We start from the raw sequence: 15,867 nt of genomic DNA, 5'->3' as shown, positions 1-15,867 counted from the left end.
CTAACCGAAGGAACCCTTCAGCACTCTCAGGGTGAGTGATGCATGGTTGGGACAGACGATGGATGGACAGACAATATATATATTAGTATAATATATAGTACATTTAAATGTATCAGAGAGACAGAGATAAGGCAGAGACACAAAATCTATTTTTTTGCAGTGTTTTGAATGATTGGGGATGCAGTGACAGCTTATAGTGTAAGCCTCCGTAGGGAGTGGAGCGTCTCATCAGGCTCCGAGAGGGCCTAGAATAGCAGGCAGAGATAAACAAGCAAACACAAACAGAGGCTTTGATGAGGAGGTGTTGAGGGGCTCCCCATAGACACACACTGTCTTTGATAATTAGACATGATGCAGGACGGTAAAGAAGAAAAGGCTGACAAAGTCAAAAAGTTAAAACACAGAGAAAGTCAGGATGGAAGAGGAGAAGAAGGTCAGAGGGAGAGACGAGCGCGGGACGAGGCCATGTTGGAACCGCTTGTCCACAAAATGGGATGACGTGTGACGCATGAATTAAATAAAGAACACAACACTTCCAAGAATCCCAAAAATACAGGGGCAATGTAAAATCTGCCTCAAGTTCACATAATAGTAAAACTACTATGTGGAAGACCATGATGGAAGATATTGCCGCTATTTACCACCATTCAGGACTTTTTATAAATCATGTCTGCTGTTTACTCGGCCGTGCCCGCATTATAAAATCAAGGAGCCACGCCAGAGATGCTAAATCTTTACTTTGGCCATGAATCTTTGCACCTTAACTGTGAATATTCACACACCTCCCACAGTCCTCGTGTGCTATTCAGAAAGCACAGCAACCCACAGCTGTGCTGTGGGAACCAACAAAAACCCACAATGCACCCTGGACTTGTTAACGGACGTCAACATATCAGACTCAGACAGCAGAAGACCTGCCACCGTTGACGCACCTGGATGAAATTGCAACAATGTGGTGAACCAAACTTTACTTTTATATACATATATATGTTTACGTTACTCGTTTAACGCCGTAACATACCTCATCCATCCATCCATCCATCTTCAACCACTTATCCGGGGCCGGGTCGCGGCCTCGTCATCAGCATGGATATTTCCCATGATTAATGGTTTACAAGCTGTAAAATCCTCCCTTTAAATAATTTCCTCTGTAATGTGCATCAGCAATCACACACACAATACCTGAGCACTCATTCCAGCAGTGAGCGTGTGCCCGTAAAGTCCTTTATATTAATAACATCTGACTGAAAAGGGCTCGGATGATATCAACAATGCTTTTATTGCCTTTTCGCACGAGTTTTCTTTCTTCGGACGACTTTTGCACGAGTCCTCACGATGCTGCGCGATAACGATCGCTCAATCTGGAGCTACAAAAGGCTAAACAAACCTCCATATTTGTTGTACTGTACTTCCAAAAAAATCAAAAATACGAGTGTTATATCTAAATTGGTAAATTAAAGACGAAGAGTGTTCGGCTGTGCATGTACCGTATATGTGAACTTCTTTGCAAACATTCCTCCAGAATCCTTGTTTGCTTTTCATTATCACATTTATTGAAGAACGTACATTTGCCTAGCAGGGAGCCATGCAGTCGTATGCTCAGTGCTAGTATAGCATTGTTAGCCGTGTGTGAACAGATGGAGGAACAGTTAGATGTCTGGCATGACAAACTACGGTATAAGAATCATTTAATGTTACAGCTCACTACTCACAGTAGACTGTATCAAGAGTGAAAATGGGACTAGTGGATTATAAATACGAGATCTTCACACTTGAGAAGTGATAAAAATAACTGATGGTTGGCATTTCACCTGAAGAATGATTTAACCGGTCCTTTGAACCGACTGATGGTTTCTAATTATGATGCACAGAATCTTGGGGAGGCACGTAGAAAGGTCAAAGAGCAACGACCAGGTCACTGAACACATACGCACACTGCAAATAGCTTCAGGTCTATAGGAAGGAAGGGGGGGGGGGGGGGGGGGTCAATAGAAGGTCATCGTGACATTGTGTTTTTGAGTGATGATGCAACGGTGCTGCCGTTAGAACGTTGTATACTTTTTCAAGTTTCTGCTCCATTTCTTGGATAAATTGGGTGGGAGAGCGAGAGAGAGAGAGAGAGAGAGAGAGAGCAGGGCAGCCCATTGGATGTCCTTAAGTGAACGTACGGTCAGCACAAAACCTGATTAGATCAGCGCAGAGAAAAGAAGGTGTTAGGAACAAAATGCTATTTTGACTGGGACTAACATTTCAGGGCCGGGAAGACGGCGCATTCCAAGGCAGCCATGTTGATAAAATAACAAACAAAAAAAATCCTTCCCTTCATGTGTGTTTGGGAACAGGAAGAGCAAAAAAACATTGCTGTCCTCCCAACGACTGGAGACATGTAATCACAACGACCCCGACCTCTGAACCTGGGCATCCTCTGCTGTCTCCACGAGCCATCACTCAGGAAGAGCCCGGCGTAACTCGGCATAAAAAAACCTTGTACGTAGATAGAAGTTATATCAGAGACAGTGCAATCACTCTCTGGGAAGAAGGGTGGCTGGAGGGAACGGCTGTAAAGTGCTTTTTCATCAGCTATTGATTTTGAGCTGCTCGACAGTCTCTGCAGCAGAAATTGCATTACTGGAGATAATATGCTGCTTATCCACATAGAAATAAATCTGACACACAGTAGCGGAGCATGTGCATGCGTGTAATGCATCTATAGCCGTGTGTTTTTGTATGTGGGTGGGTGGAATGGGTGGACTTAGCGAAGCTCGGATGGTCCTGCTGCAGCAGCATAGAGCCAGGATCCTCTGATTGACAGGTCAGCAGAATGAAACACTGCATTCCACTGCTCTGTCTCGCTCTCGCTCTCACCCTCCACCTGCATGTGTGTGTGTGTCTGCATCCTAGAGTAATCGGAGTATTCATTTTGCAGATACGGGCATTGACAATTACACGGCAGCACTTGGGCTCAAGACTGTCAAACAGATTCACTGTGACTATCGAAAGAAATCTGCCAACAGATCCGGCTTTTCAGTGCAGAAACTGGTGCGAGATTCATGCACAGACAATTTGACTAAAATCGGGAGAAATGAATGCTATGGAGCCGTAAAAAGGGGGCTGGGGGGGGGCATTAGCGATGAGCTGTCAGGTAAGTCTGTTTAACAGAAGGGAGGCTGGTTTAGGCCTTCGTCCCCAGTACTTGAGTATGAAGAAGAAACACACAGCAGATTATACTCGCACCTGCCGTTTGGCTAACTATGCAAGAGGTGGAAAAAAAAAAGAAAAACTATTTAATGGGCTACAAGGTGACTTATTAATTCCACAGCTTTAACTAAATGGCTTCGCACACACGCAGCCTAGCAATTCACGCTGCCTTCACACTTCAACCAGGCCTGCATGTAAATGAAGCACGGCGCTGTAAAACGGCGTGTCGTTTGACACACTCAATACGATGCGGGCTGTCCCCACTGACGGTGAATCAGCTGTCAAAAGACATTCAGGACATTTGAGACCATCTCACCTGCATTCGAGACCAGCAGGAAAGTTAGAGAAATGCAAAGTTAGAATGAAAGAAATGAAAAGAGAGACAGACACAGAGACATCACATAAATAGAACAGCCTGCAAGGAACCGGCGGCTTTTAACGAATGAGAACAAGACAAAGCGACGCGGAGTGAGCGATGAGCGCTTCAGACACCTTTTCACAAGTCGTGACAAGACACTCGAGGCGGCGACACAATATAATCAGTCAGCCTAGACTTCCACTGAAACCACGCTCGCACATCTAGTCCACACTGTCACGCCTTGCGCTACGTGCCAGTCTCCATTTTGTCAGTATTTTCCATGCAAACCAAGGCAGGGAGGTTTTCCCGAGGCTGGCCATAGTACTTCACCAGTAAGCTCCCATAAAGAATAAGGAGTAATTAATTATTGTATGTGATGTTTCAGGTAAAAGTTTACTCAGAGATCTGGATGCAGTTTGTCCCTTTCATGAAAGTTCAAATCAGCTTTGTAACACAGTCAGTGTGGATTGTCAATGATGCTTTTGGCTGCAGGCTGTTTGTTCAGGCTGCTCTTGCCATGCTTTGCATTGAAATGAGGTTTAACGGTGTTAATGGAAAGCAGGTTTTTCCATTGTTGTATTCTCACAGAGTAATGGATTGTAATAAATACAAGTGTGTGAGCTGTGTCTCAGGCCAGTTCATCAAAAGAAATATTTGCTTGGTGATACGGTTTAATGCAGTTCAGCTCAGGAATTCGTTTTATTCCGAAGTTAGCACGCATTAATGCTGGACCAGCGTTGATAAACAACAGGAAAACATTTTTTGCTTCCGCACATAAATACATGCAGACACTCTCCTTGCTGGTACGGCTTATTTTAGTACTTTCAGCAAGTGTATTGGCTCACCCCTGTGATGTCTGTTTGTGTGTGTGTGTGTGTGTGTGCGCGCGCATGCCCAGGATAAGCATGTGTGTTTACGCTAAACAGGTCTGGAGAGGAATGCAGAACTGGTGTAATCCGGTTGTGGCTCACTTCCCCCCCCCATTGTCACAGAGTCTGCAGGCCTGTGTGCTGCAGGGCCTCAGAGCTCAGTGATGCCAACACGCATCATCTCACATGACAATGCAGCAAAAAAGCAATACATATTTCAAATATCTGTTGGTAAAAGTAACTAAACCATGAACAGGAATCATCCTGATACGGCCTTGTGTTAGTATAAACTACAATCCAATGGTGCAATTTCCTCTTCCTTCATTACCACAAAAGGACAAACAAACCGAAACCATCGCCGCTGAAATTGGAGACGTCTTTCCACCAGCCTCTGTCGACACTCCCAGTTTAAAAGGCAATGAAAGATCCAAATCCCATTGGATGACTCTATGTCTGAATTTCCATGCAAGTTTGAAACTTGTTTTGAATTTTGTGGGATGTGGAAGGAATAACTTTTTCGATATTATTTTTTAGTGATATTTCACTCTCGGACATTTGACCCGGGGTCAACGGCATTCCCAGGACCCAATATTGTGTCATCCCTCAGTGGCATTACCATTGTGATGATACAATTGATGCTGACTTTGAGACACACACACAAATAAGTGAGTTTCTTCAAATTAATGTGACATGGCATTAACACACGTTTCCATCTTTTAATTCACTCGACAACCACGTTACACTTAAGCTGTAGATTTTGAGAAACATGCAACAGATTGTTGGCATCATAACTGTGACATCTTCCTGTCAACCCTCTACACAACAAAATATTTAACCATTCATTTTGCCAGTCATTAAAGGTTTGTGGTGTTTAGTAAATTTGGAGCAGGTGCCAACAGCATCAGAAGTATAACTGTTTCCTACAGTGTGGAGCAGAATATCTTAGCTCACCAGATATTGCGACGTCGTAACCGCAGCCAAGCCTGCTTGATTTTTGTGACATCTTGAGGTGATCTGTTTTTCAGTCTTTGTCTCACAAATAGGGACAAAAATCCACTGTAATAAATAACTGTCCATCAGGACAAAAAAAGAGGTATAAAAAAGAGCAACATTCTAACCTGAAAGGAGGATTTATTTCAGGACAGACGGCATTAAACAGGAATGTCTCTGAATTAAAAATATCCAGGCTTTTCATTAGTTCCTAAATCTTTTGAAACACACTCATATTTAAAAGTGACTTAGAGAACTCAAGATTGTAAGGCTGGACTAGACTGGAAGAACATTTGATTCTAATTGCTCAGTAGCAAATATTATCTGGCCCATGGCGACTCCGTTCTGTCTTAGCGATAATCTCAGATCCCAACCTTCACAAGTACAATAGGATATTTGACTGTCTAATCATTGTCTGCTGATTAAAGGATCATTATTGAAAAGAAAAGTAGTGTGTGTGTGTGTAAAGCACACTCAGAATGCTCTAAACTCAGAATGTTTTAAAGAATGCTGTATGAAAATTACATTAATTGCCCCCCCCCCCCCCCCCCCCCATAAAAGAGAGAGGAGACAAACAATAAGAATTGCTCAAATTCAGACCAAATCTCTTCCCTGCCAGTATCTTAAGTGTGCATGTATGCTGAGATAATGCAGAAAACAATGTCCTGGTCAGGTGAGGTCACTGTGAAGCAATTTAGCCTGCATTTCAATTTCACTAATTCTTATTTTTACACGTAAATCCAATGCAATATAAAAAAAATTCACACATTTACTGTGCTTTAAGGGGCACACACATCTTTTACACACAAGCAGCAGGTTCACTTAAAATAATGACTTCTACAGTCAGATCCAGAAACTAATGGGACATTCCGGTCCCGTCCAGGTGGTGACATCAGGACTTGTCTTTTGAAGCTGAGGTATAAAAAGAGGCATTTGGGCTTTCTTTCCAAGTGTCTGTCCATTTAATATTAGTGTGGCAGATTGGCCTTTTAAGAAAGATACTACAGCAACTCAGCAGAACAAATTCATAGATGGAATAGGCATAAAAATATGCCTTGTGTTAACAGAATAATCTCTCTCCTGCACAGAGGAAACATTTTGTGTGGCACCGAGTCGTCGTGGACAGTCTTTGTTCGCCCGGTATCTGAGACTAATCTTCTGCACAGCCATAATAATAGCAGCTTAAAGCAGCGTGTGTTTCTGCAGTCTGTCTAAATGTGAAATTACCCATTATCTTATTAGTATTGAACATGAGGATTTTGCACATATTGGTTATTGTGCATCCCTAATTTAAAAAAAATTAGAAATTAACACAGTAAATGCAACTGAGGGCCAGAAAGACAACAAAGAGACAATAATGCCGAGATTTGCCGAGAAAAGAAAGTATATATTTCAACATTCATGTCCTTCTGTCTTTAACCTGACTCCCTCTGTTCTCTCCAACATGATCTGATTGCTGGTGTCAGCAGCTACACTGTTTCTTCAGCTCTTTTATCTTCTCTTTTGTCTACCCATATCCCTTCCTCTTTGTGCATTTGGCTAGATTTGCAGAGACAAAGCAATATGCTTGGCAAATGGCTAGCATGGGATCTATGCTGCATTTTCAAAGTACATAATAAAAACAAATATATAAAATTAAAACCATGTCCAAAATCCCAAACTGGCAAGTAGTGTCAGAACTAGAATTATATAAACATTTAGCTCATACCAGTGGCGGTCAATGACAGACTGGAGTAGAAATATCTATTCATGATTACTGAAGAAATAACGACAAAGAAGAGTAACTGGAGACAAGAAATGTCAACAATCAGACAGCAGCACGGGGTTGACCTCGTGAGGCTGTGACCAATTTCTGTGCAAACATTGCAAGCATTCCATGTTGTTAGGAGCAACAAACGTGTCAATGTCCCTACCCTACAAAAGCTACATAACGATCCAAACCACCAAAAAAAAAAAAAAACTGTTCGATACACTCTCAAATAAATAAGTAATAATAAAAAGCAACAATTTATGCTTAACTGCAACAAACATGTCAATGCCATTGACATTTAGTCAACAAAACAATGTGCAAAGTCCTTACACATCTGAATGAGCACACCCAGCTGCATACAGGCGTTTGTCTGAGCTTGTAGCTTCTGTTCCACACGTGATCAGAAGCACCTGAGACACCTGCGTGCTTTAACCTAAGGAAAGTCAGACCTCTGTGTGTGTGTACGTGTGTGCGTGTTGTATTAGTGACCTCTGAGTGTGTGTGTGTGCGTGGTGCGCGTGTGTGTTGTATTACTGACCTCTCTCTGTGTGTTCATGCATTAAAAAAAAACAAAAAATGAGATGCACAGGTTTTAACTGTGAACCCGTCACTGCATAACTTTATTTAACAATTTGAAAACCCCGAATGTGGTTAGAAAATACCAATACAATTATTTTTTAACATTTGTTTCTCATCAATTACTTTTTTTTTTTTTTGGGGGGGGGGGGGGTTACAATGCTTAACAGATAAGTCCACAGCTGTGACGAATGTCCAACTCACCTAAACGCTTCAAAGGACGATACCCGACCACCGAGATGTTTTATGGGAAATGGAGGAGAAATGTTTCCAGTAATTAGGCATCAAACACTTACCTGCTCAAAACTTTGCCGCTTTATAACTTGGGTCCAAATAAACAGGAGAGCGATTATTTCCTTTTTCAAAGCAGGGACGTCGGATACAAATAAATAAATAATGTGGCAAGAATAATATCAAATACGACACGAAGCAGTTAGAACACCTGCGTCGCCTCTGCTTTTGCGACTCAGATCAAGTCGCTTCCAAAACTTTACGCGCGTTGCGTCAACTCCAGTCACTGCATCTAACGACGTTGAAAACGCTTCTGTAAAGTTTGTGTCGTAGTGCAAAGATTAAAAAAGAAAGAAAGAAAGGCAGCGCTCCTGCCAGCGTGTCTGGTCTCGTCTCTAACAGGGACTGCGGCGGTTACCTGACTCCGGTCAGACCTGCCCTCCACGCAGACGCACACGCAGACGCACACGCAGACGCACACGCAGACGCACACGCAGACGCAGCCGCAGCCTCCTGTTGTCGCTCCGAGGAACTGCAGACTCAGAGCGCGTCATCAGCAACAGGTTGAAACGCTCTCTGCTTGTGTTTGGAGCGTCGATATGGCTGCACCATCCGCTGAGTGAAGCTGTTCTACACAGAAAACCAAAAGCGCTTATAGAACTTTCACAGGAAAGCCAGGAAAAGAAGGCTGAACTCAGCATTTTTGTTTTTGCATTTGATCAATACAAATTTGAACTATTGAAATCCTGAACTGGATACGGATCCCTTTTCAGCATTTACGGTATTTTATCCAATATCACAAAAAATATAATTAAAAAGAATAACTAGAAAGCACAAACCTCTGCAAAGGCACAATCAATCAATCAATTTAATGCATATTTTACAAGATATGATATTTTGAAAGTCTCTATTATAAGTAAATGGGAAAATCCTGTGTGTGTTTTTTTTAGTATTCAGATAGCTATCCGAATCGCTCTCAAAATTTAATGGGATCTAAATTAGACCAAGACCCAGCTTCAGATTTTTTTCATCAAGATCCACCCAGTGTTTTTCTGTAATGCTGCTAATGATTTATTTTAACATAGTGGGGAAACTATTGTCTGTGTTCTGATTGAAGCCAAAATAAAGATAGTGGAGGCATGCTCCAACTAACCTTGAAATTAAGGAGGATGATTTTTTTTGTGCATGTTGTCAAGGTTTTCAGTTGTAATAATACTGATTCCATCTGCATGAAAATATAGTATTTCCATATAACCTGAAGTGTATAGTAACTGATTGAAAGGGGTGTCAACTTTAAATATGAAAGAGAAAATGCTGGTGTAAAATAGTTGCCTTATAGATTGTCCCTAATTTAAAATTTTGCTTCGCTTGATTGAAGCAATGTCTGAGTGTCAGATGTAAATAATCAACTCAAGGCTAAATCCAAGTCAGCTGATGTTGCATTTTGGAAGGATTCAAACTCCATTCTTTTCAGGGGCTTCTTTTAATCTCCAGTTATGTTTTTTCCATATGTGTTTCCTGAGTTCTTAATAGCACACACAACATGCATCACATCCATCCGGGTACCCTGGGACGCAGTGTTGCAGTTCCAGAAAACAGATCATTTGCAGTATTGGTTGAGAGGGAATTTATTGGGATTTGCTTTATACTGTTTACATCTGAAACATAAAGGTTTTTGTCCTTATTTTGATCCTGGTATGGCAACAATAAAGTTTTGACCATGACTGAAAGGAATCTGCTTTATGTTCTGGATCATGATGTAAATCTAGGCCAACTATTATGTATATTTAATTAAGATTTACTCATATTTAATTTACACCACAGTATACTTCAGTCTCTTTTTCAGTCTCTTTTCTCATGATTAATTGCTTTTTTAATATGTCCAAATCTGGGATACAAGCCCCTAAAGTACTAGTGTAACGCTATCTTTAGAGAGGGTCACTATTTTATTCACTTCACATATTACAGCTGAGCCGACCTGTGCTGTATCATCTCCATAATATAATTTTGGATTAATTCTTTATGGCTGAAATTCCCTTGCATGGCTATTTGAAGTGAGAATGTCCTTGGCTGTGATCCACAGTGATGGTGTACGAAATGAGCGCATCCACTGACTCGCCCTACTTCTCATTTCCCAAGACAGGAGAGTTTTCTCATGAGTAGCTCGATAGTGGGAGCTCTCAGGCTCATATCACAAGGCTGTTCCTTTGTAATATGGCAAAACTGTTTCAGTGTCTTCGGTGTGCATGGTTCTATATTACATAGGTGTGTGGGGGGGGGGGGGTATTTGTCAGAACAGCAGTGCAACCTTTACAATACGGTATGCAGAATCTCAAAAAGAGTTTTTGGAAACCATCAAAAGGCCTCATGATTGTGTGGGGTTTTTTACTAGCTGAAGGATGGCTTGCTTCGTCATTCCCACAAATTTATATAAGTTACACTTTCATCTGGGAATAGACAGCCACCATGACCCACATTACTCTATTTCTGACTGGCTTTAGCCTTAGGTTAGGTTAGGTTAGGTATTTATTTATTTCAGGCAATGACAAAAGCAAACAAAACAAAACAAAACAAACCGTGCCACATCGCACGAGCCACATTTAAACAATAAATAATATGTCAATGCCTTTGCCTTTGTTGTTTGATTAGATTATGTAGGCATGACAACCGATGATTGGTCGGAGGTGAGGACAAGAATACCAGGCAAATACCAGGATCGTTCTAAGCACGGCCCGGGGTCGGTGTAATTAAGACGAGGAACTGCGATCTGTGATTTGAACCAAAGACCAAATGATACAAAGCTTGTTGAAAATTGCCAGATGGTCCCTCTAACAGCTGCGCATTTTTCACATCCAGCTGTGAAACACCAGCCAGTCTGTCTGTCTGCCATCTGGTGCAGGTATCATAGCATGATATGTTGCATTCAAAATACATAAACAAGGCTGATAAGAATGTATCCAAAATAATACATTTGTAATTCAAAAAACTAAATCAATATCTGACTACACTAAAATACTCTTCATAAACACCCATAGTTATCTGAAAAATAGTCATAAATTGCCACTTCAAGGTCGAATAAATTTATCAGATATTTTCAGGGAGCAATCTACAAGCCCAGTCTCTACACTCTTACATATAAAACACACAATTTACTGCGCTGGGTTTGCTTTAAAGACAGAACTGTATAGCTGTTATTCCCAGGAACACCATACAGAAATGAAGTGTATGAACAGGAAACTCTAGAGAGAAGTGAACTGCCTGTGTGGCTGCACTTGTTTCTGTTTATAGGCTGCACATGCCCAACAGTGTGGATTTGCCCTATTTACAGAGTCCTACCTTCTGTGTTTTGCCCTTGAAGTTGACTGCTCCTTACACTCTTTTCTTTCCTAAAATCCATGATGATATTTATTTTATCACATGAATTAATCAGTTGGACCAGACTGGTGCATCTAAAGGCTTCAACCCGTGGAGGCAATGCAACATAAAACTGATCGCCTGTATTCAGGTGATTGGTCTGATAGTACAGTTGCCTTTAGGGAGGCTGTAAAAGACGCATAATATATTTGCTTAAATACAGCACAGCACTGAAGACCATGAGGATAAAGAAAAGCAAGATGATAAAGCATCATGACTCGCTCAGTGCGATATTGTTTTCTTATGCGTGTGCTCATTGGCAATCAGAAAATCATTGCGTATTATTCATTTCATTCATGTTCATTTTTCTCATTGAGTCGGGCTACTTGTCTCAGGTTTGATGCTATGAGAGCATGAGAAGAAAGTGTTATTAGCTATTTGTGAGCAATGCCATATTTAAGTGCTAGTTGTTCTATCTGTGCTGGATTTGCACTATTAAATATCTAAATGTGCAGATATCTGTATATGTGAATTTGCTCACTTGTCATTGTACTCTGTAAAAAGCAGTGTGTTGCCATGGGAACAATGACATCTGTGGCACCACAGTTTTTATTGCTCAATAACAAAATTCTGGTGAGGAAATGTTGTTAGTCCATTTTATGTTTTTTTTGTCCCGAGGATGGGCGGATCCAGGGCTGGAGCCAGAGAAATACTGCCATCAATTGAAATATAATTGCCTTGTGCTGTCACTTTTCTATTTTTTTGGAGCCTCAAACTCATCTTGTAACTATGGAGATGTTGAAGGACGCTTACGATCAGAGACATTTCCATATTTATGACTTCTGATGTGTTCCCACCTCCAAAAACATGCAGACTAGGTGAACTGATCACTCCATAATTGTCTGTAATGTATGAGTGTGTGAGAGCGGTCGTCTGTCTCTCTTTGGCCCTGCGATGCGCTGGCGACGCATTCGGAGTGTACCCCGCATCTCACCCATCGCCAGCTGGGATATTCTCCAGCAACGTCCGTGACCCACACGGCGGAAAAGCAGCTGTAGATGAGACGATCGACTCCTCCACAAGAAGATGGATGGAAGGATGGATGGATGGATGCTGCTCTGATGAGTCTCAGCATGGATCCATCCTTCCTTGTATCCGTCGTCCAGGCTGGTGATGGTGTGATGGTGTGAGGAATATTTTCTTGGTAAACTTTGGGCCCCTTAGTACCAAATGTACATCGTTTAAATAATACAGCCGGCCCCCGATCATTGTTGCTGACAAGCTCTAGTCCTTTATTTCATTTTCTGATGTCTTCATTGTTGTTTTTTTTAACATGACAATAAATGGCTATTGCTCGTAAGTAAGGTAAGGTCAGTAAGATTTGGTAATTGCATTGTTGCACGTACCAAATCCTCGAACATCAACAAATATGCAAGCACAGAAACATGGATCGCTTGTTTTGGACTGGAGATAGACAGAGGATGTGTTCAGATAAAGCAGTGCCGATGCACAAACACAAAGAGTCGCCCACAGACACACACCCACACAGGCACCACAAAAAGACACACTGCGTGCCGGTGAATTTGATATCAGGGACCTCTGACCTACATGAGGCCATTCGCAGGATGCCTGGCCTGTCCCTTCACTACTTGGCAAGTCACTGCTACACTTTACCTTGAGATTGCTGGCAACGTAATTACACATACACACACACACCCACACACAAACACACACACATCAATAGTGTATCCAGTAACAAAGTGATTTCCTGGGGTACAAAACTGCACAATGTCTACAATTTTAGCAACTGTGTTGCCTCTGTCTCTGACACACATAGAGTTCCTCCTTTCCCCCCCACTCTCTCTCTCCCTCTCTTTGCATCTCCTTCGCCCCCTCCCCGCTCTCTTTCTTCCTTTCTCTCACAAACATGCTCGCTCTTTGCCGCGCTCACTCTCCACTCCAGCTGTCTCCTTCTCCTATTCCCTCGTCCTACTCGGTTTTCTCATCCACCTTTTTTTGCCTCTCCTCACACGCCGGCGCTCAGATAGATGCACACAAACATCCTCTCTCGTTCTCTCTGTTGCCTCTCTCCTCCGCCTCTCCTCGAATCCATCCTCAACTACGGTGCCGAGGAGCCTCCCTCACCAGCCTGTGGATCCCTTCACTCGACTAATTAGCCTTGAAGTGCTTTTGGAGATCATCATATTCAGATATTCAGCTTGGAGACCGAGCAGCAGAGTGTAGGCAGACAGACTAGGCTGGCTGTGTGCCTGGCAGTGTGGCAGTATTCACTCTCGTGGCCGACGGCTTCTCGGTGGCGGAGTGGCGGAGGTGAAGGTTGATCTAGCTTTGAAAAGGGGCAAAAGAAAAGAGACAAAGACTTACAACGCAACCATATAATGGGAGTCTGCAGCAGCAGCAGAGCATCCTCGTAAAGACGGAGCCCCGGAGGAGGCAGCGGTCGCTGTGCAGCAGCACAGACCCCGCGGAGAGATTTAAGGTGAGAGCTTTTCAATCAGTTACTGTCTCGTTTTTTTCTGCTGCCTGTTCTTGGACACAGGTCGTTTGTGTGTGTGTGTGTGTGTGTGTGTGTGTGAGAGAGAGAGAGAGAGAGAGAGAGAGAGAGAGAGAGAGAGAGAGAGAGAGAGAGAGAGAGAGAGAGAGAGAGAGAGAGCATCCTTCACAAAATCCCACCTGTGTTGCACCTCAGGTTCATAGACATGCAATTGACCCTACAACAGATTGTTTCTCACGACTTTGGATGAGTGGAACATTTAATATTAATTGCATCACTGTCTCCTCCCCCCCCCCCCCCCCCATGCCACAACTTGTACAGCTTGTTTTTTTTTTTTTACCAATGAATAAAATAATACTACACGATGAAAGTACATCATGTAGCTGATGCTCAGCCAGATCAGAAACCTTTCCTGTATTTAAATAGTTGCATTATTTTATAATATTTCTAGAGCAGACAGTTGATGATAAAGATTGAGTGAAAACAAGTTTGTGAACCACAGAATGAATAATTAACACCCCCAAATAAAGTGACTCTTGTATGCACTGTCCTGTGTGTGTGTGTGTGTGTGTGTCAGTCATTCAGCACTGCGCGTTTGTTTGAGCAAATTCTCATTGCAGCAAGATTTTCGGCGGAAATGTCGGGGGATTTCTACCATTTTGTCCCTAAACGAGTCACATGTGAGCCTATAAATAAATGACCATCATGAACTAAGACAGCATTTAATGTGATTTCAGTGAATAAGGGATTGGATTCCCCAAAATCCTACATGTTTAAATAGGAGAGAACAAAGTGAGACATTCCTGTTGTGCACTCTGCTACAAATTGTATACATGATATTTACCTGTATCTGTATTTAAACACTATTCTTTGAGATTGTTGCTGTGATTTTATTTATTTTTTTACTCGCAAAATATTTGTTCAAATGCAACATTTTACTATATTACTGATAATAAAGGGACTAAATATAAGTGCAATGTGACTTTGTGAAGTGGCTCCCTCCCATCGGACTGAAAACAAACATTGATTGGAAAAAAGGGCTGACACGGCACCACATTTTTCCTCGTCCATAAAGTCAAGCGAGATAATTGTTGTCACGGAGATGAAAGAAGAGGCTCGATATCTGAGTCAAGAGCAATTGGTGTTTGGCTCAATAGCATTACACAGAAGACTGCTGAGGCGTTTTCTTTATGATTGATATAATCAGAAATAAAAAAATTTTTGTGTCTGCTATTTGTCTCAAAAGCCGTTTGAGGTAGTCCTTCATAAAGAACACTTGCCGACACTGTTTCATACCAGAGAGCCCTGGGCGACTCATAAACTGTCCTTCCTGCCCTTATCCCATTATCCCATTTCCTCCATGTCTCACTTTGGGGACTAAAGTTTTTGTTCAGCTTCTATTATCTTTCCGATCGCTATTATTTCCCGTTGCTGAGTCTGCTGGCTTTCACTCTTATGCCCTCTTTACTTCTGAGGAGTCTCCAAACATCTTCATCATGGCTTTGCCTCTCTCTAATCTCTTTCTGTCAGGCTTTTGTTTGTGATCATTCCTCCTCTGTTTCTAGTTCTACTTCTCCTCCTTTCAACCTCACCCCCCTCCCAACACATTTTATTGTCTACCGGTGCTGGCTTGTGGGAAGGTGTGTACCTGTATGTGTGCATTTTTAATGTATCATGCAAAACCTTTCTTTTGTGGCCCTCTTTGCAAAAGGGTGAGTGAGTCTGTGTATATCTCACTTGTGTAGGCGTGCGCTAAAGCTAGATTATTACCCTGACAGGTGATAAAAGATAAAAGGATTCTGTTTTTTTTTTTTGTGCTCAGGCAGTGTAATTGACAATATGAAGCACATTACGAGTCCTCGGTGTAAAAAAAGTGCTCATTATGACTGAAACTCTTGATACATGGCGCTTCTGTTGTGTACTGTTGCAATATGTGTGCAGTGTAAAATCTGTAAATGATAAAAAAAAAAACTGGATTAGTAAATAAAGGTTGTCTGTTTTCCCCATCTAAGATAAATTAAATATA

Source organism: Brachionichthys hirsutus, chromosome 17 (assembly GCF_040956055.1).
Source record: "Brachionichthys hirsutus isolate HB-005 chromosome 17, CSIRO-AGI_Bhir_v1, whole genome shotgun sequence".
Lineage (NCBI taxonomy): Eukaryota > Metazoa > Chordata > Actinopteri > Lophiiformes > Brachionichthyidae > Brachionichthys > Brachionichthys hirsutus.
The sequence above is the reverse complement of the archived record's forward strand: the minus strand, read 5'-3'. Positions refer to the sequence as shown.